Consider the following 6,086-nt stretch of genomic DNA (forward strand, 5'->3'; position numbering starts at 1 on the left):
TGGGAAAGAGCCTTAAACTCATTGCCACAAGGGGAAATTTTCTATACAGAACTCCAATGAATCATGCTCTAAAATCAAGAATTATTCAATGGGATCTCATGAAACTGGAAAGCTTGTGTAAAGTCAATGGACATAGACAATAAGACAAGTCAGGGGAAGTCCCACACCCGCGGATCCCGGCCCGCAGCAGCTCTCTGCTCCCAGACCCCGTGAGAGAGAGACCCAACCGCCAGGTCAGGTGGGCACTCCTGAGGCTGCAGAGCGGAAGAGACCACCAACACTACTCACCCCTGCCCACATCCCTGGCCCAAGAGGAATCTGTATAAGGCCTCTGGGCTCCCGTGGGGGAAGGCCCAGGAGCGGCAGGACACCTGCCTGAGACACCGCCGGAACCTGAAAGAAACAGACCGGATAAACAGTTCTCTGCACCCAAATCCCGTGGGAGGGAGAGCTAAACCTTCAGAGAGGCAGACAAGCCTGGGAAACCAGAAGAGACTGCTCCCTGCACACACATCTCGGACGCCAGAGGAAAAAGCCAAAGACCATCTGGAACCCTGGTGCACTGAAGCTCCCGGAAGGGGCGGCACAGGTCTTCCTGGTTGCTGCCACTGCAGAGAGCCCCTGGGCAGCACCCCACGAGCGAACCTGAGCCTCGGGACCACAGGTAAGACCAAATTTTGTGCTGCAAGAAAGCTGCCTGGTGAACTCAAGACACAGGCCCACAGGAACAGCTGAAGACCTGTAGAGAGGAAAAACTACACGCCCGAAAGCAGAACACTCTGTCCCCATAACTGACTGAAAGAGAGGAAAACAGGTCTACAGCACTCCTGACACACAGGCTTATAGGACAGTCTAGCCACTGTAAGAAATAGCAGAACAAAGTAACACTAGAGATAATCGGATGGCAAGAGGCAAGCGCAGGAACACAAGCAACAGAAACCAAGACTACATGGCACCATCGGAGCCCAATTCTCCCATCAAAACAAACATGGAATATCCAAACACACCAGAAAAGCAAGATCTAGTTTCAACATCATTTTTGATCATGATGCTGGAGGACTTCAAGAAAGACGTGAAGAACTCCCTTAGAGAACAAGTAGAAGCGTACACAGAGGAATCGAAAAAATGCCTGAAAGAATTCCAGGAAAACATAAATAAACAAGTAGAAGCCCATAGAGAGGAGACACAAAAATCCCTGAAAGAATTCCAGGAAAACATAAATAAACAAGTAGAAGCCCATAGAGAGGAGACACAAAAATCCCTGAAAGAATTCCAGGAAAACACAATCAAACAGTTGAAGGAATTAATGGAAATAGAAGCAATCAAGAAAGAACACATGGAAACAACCCTGGATATAGAAAACCAAAAGAAGAGACAAGGAGCTGTAGATACAAGCTTCACCAACAGAATACAAGAGATGGAAGAGAGAATCTCAGGAGCAGAAGATTCCATAGAAATCATTGACTCAACTGTCAAAGATCATGTAAAGCAGAAAAAGCTACTGGTCCAAAACATAAAGGAAATCCAGGACACAATGAGAAGATCAAACCAAAGGATAATAGGTATAGAAGAGAGTGAAGACTCCCAGCTCAAAGGACCAGTAAATATCTTCAACAAAATCATAGAAGAAAACTTCCCTAACCTAAAAAAAGAGATACCCATAGACATACAAGAAGCCTACAGAACTCCAAATAGATTGGACCAGAAAAGAAACACCTCCCATTACATAATTGTCAAAACACCAAACGCACAAAATAAAGAAAGAATGTTAAAAGCAGTAAGGGAAAAAGGTCAAGTAACATATAAAGGGAGACCTATCAGAATCACACCAGACTTCTCGCTAGAAACTATGAAGGCCAGAAGATCCTGGACTGATGTCATACAGACCCTAAGAGAACACAAATGCCAGCCCAAGTTACTGTATCCAGCAAAACTCTCAATTAACATTGATGGAGAAACCAAGATATTTCATGACAAAACCAAATTTACACAATATCTTTCTACAAATCAAGCACTACAAAGGATAATAAATGGTAAAGCCCAACATAAGGAGGCAAGCAATACCCTAGAAGAAGCAAGAAACTAATCGTCTTGGCAACAAAACAAAGAGAATGAAAGCACACAAACATAAACTCACATCCAAATATGAATATAACTGGAAGCAATAATCACTATTCCTTAATATCTCTCAACATCAATGGCCTCAACTCCCCAATAAAAAGACATAGATTAACAAGCTGGATACGCAACGAGGACCCTGCATTCTGCTGCCTACAGGAAACACACCTCATAGACAAAGACAGACACTACCTCAGAGTGAAAGGCTGGAAAACAACTTTCCAAGCAAATGGTCAGAAGAAGCAAGCTGGAGTAGCCATTCTAATATCAAATAAAATCAATTTCCAACTAAAGGTCATCAAGAAAGATAAGGATTCATCAAAGGAAAAATCCACCAAAATGAACTCTCAATCCTAAATATCTATGCCCCAAATACAACGGCACCTACATACGTAAAAGAAACCTTACTAAAGCTCAAAACACACATTGCACCTCACACAATAATAGTGGGAGATTTCAACACCCCACTCTCATCAATGGACAGATCATGGAAACAGAAATTAAACAGTGATGTCGACAGACTAAGAGAAGTCATGAGCCAAATGGACTTAACGGATATTTATAGAACATTCTATCCTAAAGCAAAAGGATATACCTTCTTCTCAGCTCCTCATGGTACTTTCTCCAAAATTGACCATATAATTGGTCAAAAAACGGGCCTCAACAGGTACAGAAAGATAGAAATAATCCCATGAGTGCTATCGGACCACAACGGCCTAAAACTGGTCTTCAATAACAATAAGGGAAGAATGCCCCCATACACGTGGAAATTGAACAATGCTCTACTCAATGATAACCTGGTCAAGGAAGAAATAAAGAAAGAAATTAAAAACTTTTTAGAATTTAATGAAAATGAAGGTACAACATACCCAAACTTATGGGACACAATGAAAGCTGTGCTAAGAGGAAAATTCATAGCGCTGAGTGCCTGCAGAAAGAAACAGGAAAGAGCATATGTCAGCAGCTTGACAGCACACCTAAAAGCTCTAGAACAAAAAGAAGCAAATACACCCAGGCGGTGTAGAAGGCAGGAAATAATCAAACTCAGAGCTGAAATCCACCAAGTAGAAACAAAAAGGACCATAGAAAGAATCAACAGAACCAAAAGTTGGTTCTTTGAGAAAATCAACAAGATAGATAAACCCTTAGCCAGACTAACGAGAGGACACAGAGAGTGCATCCAAATTAACAAAATCAGAAATGAAAAGGGAGACATAACTACAGATTCAGAGGAAATTCAAAAAATCATCAGATCTTACTATAAAAACCTATATTCAACAAAACTTGAAAATCTTCAGGAAATGGATAATTTCCTAGACAGATACCAGGTACCGAAGTTAAATCAGGAACAGATAAACCAGTTAAACAACCCCATAACTCCTAAGGAAATAGAAGCAGTCATTAAAGGTATCCCAACCAAAAAGAGCCCAGGTCCAGACGGGTTTAGTGCAGAATTCTATCAAACCTTCATAGAAGACCTCATACCAATATTATCCAAACTATTCCACAAAATTGAAACAGATGGAGCACTACCGAATACCTTCTATGAAGCCACAATTACTCTTATAACTAAACCACACAAAGACCCAACAAAAAAAGAGAACTTCAGACCAATTTCCTTATGAATATCGACGCAAAAATACTCAACAAAATTCTGGCAAACCGAATCCAAGAGCACATCAAAACAATCATCCACCATGACCAAGTGGGCTTCATCCCAGGCATGCAGGGATGGTTTAATATATGGAAAACCATCAACGTGATCCATTATATAAACAAACTGAAAGAACAAAACCACATGATCATTTCATTAGACGCGGAGAAAGCATTTCACAAAATTCAACACCCCTTCATGATAAAAGTCCTGGAAAGATAGGAATTCAAGGCCCATACCTGAACATAGTAAAAGCCATATACAGCAAACCAGTTGCTAACATTAAACTAAATGGAGAGAAACTTGAAGCAATCCCACTAAAATCAGGGACTAGACAAGGCTGCTCACTCTCTCCCTACTTATTCAATATAGTTCTTGAAGTTCTAGCCAGAGCAATCAGACAACAAAAGGAGATCAAGGGGATACAGTTCGGAAAAGAAGAGGTCAAAATATCACTATTTGCAGATGACATGATAGTATATTTAAGTGATCCCAAAAGTTCCACCAGAGAACTACTAAAGCTGATAAACAACTTCAGCAAAGTGGCTGGGTATAAAATTAACTCAAAGAAATCTGTTGCCTTCCTCTATACAAAAGAGAAACAAGCTGAGAAAGAAATTAGGGAAACGACACCCTTCATAATAGAGCCAAATAATATAAAGTACCTCGGTGTGACTTTAACCAAGCAAGTAAAAGATCTGTACAATAAGAACTTCAAGACACTGAGGAAAGAAATTGAAGAAGACCTCAGAAGATGGAAAGATCTCCCATGCTCATGGATTGGCAGGATTAATATAGTAAAAATGGCCATTTTACCAAAAGCAATCTACAGATTCAATGCAATCCCCATCAAAATACCAATCCAATTCTTCAAAGAGTTAGACAGAACAATTTGCAAATTCATCTGGAATAACAAAAAAACCCAGAATACCTAAAGCTATCCTCAACAATAAAAGGACTTCAGGGGGAATCACTATCACTGACCTCAAGCAGTATTACAGAGCAATAGTGATAAAAACTGCATGGTATTGGTACAGAGACAGACAGATAGACCAATGGAATAGAATTGAAGACCCAGAAATGAACCCACACACCTATGGTCACTTGATTTTTGACAAAGGAGCCAAAACCATCCAATGGAAAAAAGATAGCATTTTCAGCAAATGGTGCTGGTTCAACTGGAGGTCAACATGTAGAAGAATGCAGATCGATCCATCCTTATCACCCTGTACAAAGCTTAAGTCCAAGTGGATCAAGGACCTCCACATCAAACCAGACACACTCAAACTAATAGAAGAAAAACTAGGGAAGCATCTGGAACACATGGGCACTGGAAAAAATTTCCTGAACAAAACACCAATGGCTTATGCTCTAAGATCAAGAATCGACAAATGGGATCTCATAAAACTGCAAAGCTTCTGTAAGGCAAAAGACACTGTGGTTAGGACAAAACGGCAACCAACAGATTGGGAAAAGATCTTTACCAATCCTACAACAGATAGAGGCCTTATATCCAAAATATACAAAGAACTCAAGAAGTTAGACCGCAGGGAAACAAATAACCCTATGAAAAATGGGGTTCAGAGCTAAACAAAGAAGTCACAGCTGAGGAATGCCGAATGGCTCAGAAACACCTAAAGAAATGTTCAACATCTTTAGTCATAAGGGAAATGCAAATAAAAACAACCCTGAGATTTCACCTCACACCAGTGAGAATGGCTAAGATCAAAAACTCAGGTGACAGCAGATGCTGGCGAGGATGTGGAGAAAGAGGAACACTCCTCCATTGTTGGTGGGATTGCAGACTGGTAAAACCATTCTGGAAATCAGTCTGGAGGTTCCTCAGAAAATTGGACATTGAACTGCCTGAGGATCCAGCTATACCTCTCTTGGGCATATACCCAAAAGATGCCTCAACACATAAAAGAGACACATGCTCCACTATGTTCATCGCAGCCTTATTTATAATAGCCAGAAGCTGGAAAGAACCCAGATGCCCTTCAACAGAGGAATGGATACAGAAAATGTGGTACATCTACACAATGGAATATTACTCAGCTATCAAAAACAACGAGTTTATGAAATTCGTAGGCAAATGGTTGGAACTGGAAAATATCATCCTGAGTGAGCTAACCCAATCACAGAAAGACATACATGGTATGCACTCATTGATAAGTGGCTATTAGCCCAAATGCTTGAATTACCCTAGATCCCTAGAACAAACGAAACTCAAGACGGATGATCAAAATGTGAATGCTTCACTCCTTCTTTAAATGAGGAAAAAGAATACCCTTGGCAAGGAAGGGAGAGGCAA

This window comes from Rattus norvegicus, chromosome X (genome assembly GCF_036323735.1).
Source record: "Rattus norvegicus strain BN/NHsdMcwi chromosome X, GRCr8, whole genome shotgun sequence".
Taxonomy (NCBI): Eukaryota; Metazoa; Chordata; class Mammalia; order Rodentia; family Muridae; genus Rattus; species Rattus norvegicus.